Source organism: Archocentrus centrarchus, chromosome 7 (assembly GCF_007364275.1).
Source record: "Archocentrus centrarchus isolate MPI-CPG fArcCen1 chromosome 7, fArcCen1, whole genome shotgun sequence".
In the NCBI taxonomy this organism is placed as follows: domain Eukaryota; kingdom Metazoa; phylum Chordata; class Actinopteri; order Cichliformes; family Cichlidae; genus Archocentrus; species Archocentrus centrarchus.
The window spans coordinates 10084457-10084907 of record NC_044352.1 but is presented as its reverse complement, the minus strand read 5'-3'; positions in this window follow the sequence as shown (position 1 = coordinate 10084907).

Below are 451 nucleotides of genomic sequence, written 5' to 3'. Positions count from 1 at the left end.
GATGTGTGTAAACACTCAACACTGACCTTTGAACCGCAGAACCCAAGGATGGAACATAGAGGAATCCTTATAGGAAGATTACTTGAGTTTGTGGTTTAAAACTACTAGTTAAACATAATTTGATTTGCTACTTTTTCTTAGTAAATGTAATCAGATTAACTCATAATAGTTCAGTCTTGTTTAGTTAATATAAGGCCCCCAATATAAACTCCATGTTAACTAACTATAGTATAAACCTTTTACTCCATAGACTAATTTTCAGACATACTGTTACAACACTGTTGTACAGTTTCAGTTACCTTGATCCACTCCTGGATTCTGGGAAAGGGTGCTTATCACCTTACTGGAAGCAGACATCAATGGCATGGTCACATGACCAAAGAAGTTAAGTGTGTTTTTCCTTGTAGGAGCCTGATTGGACAAATCAACAAGAAGGGGGCGGGCTTAGGAG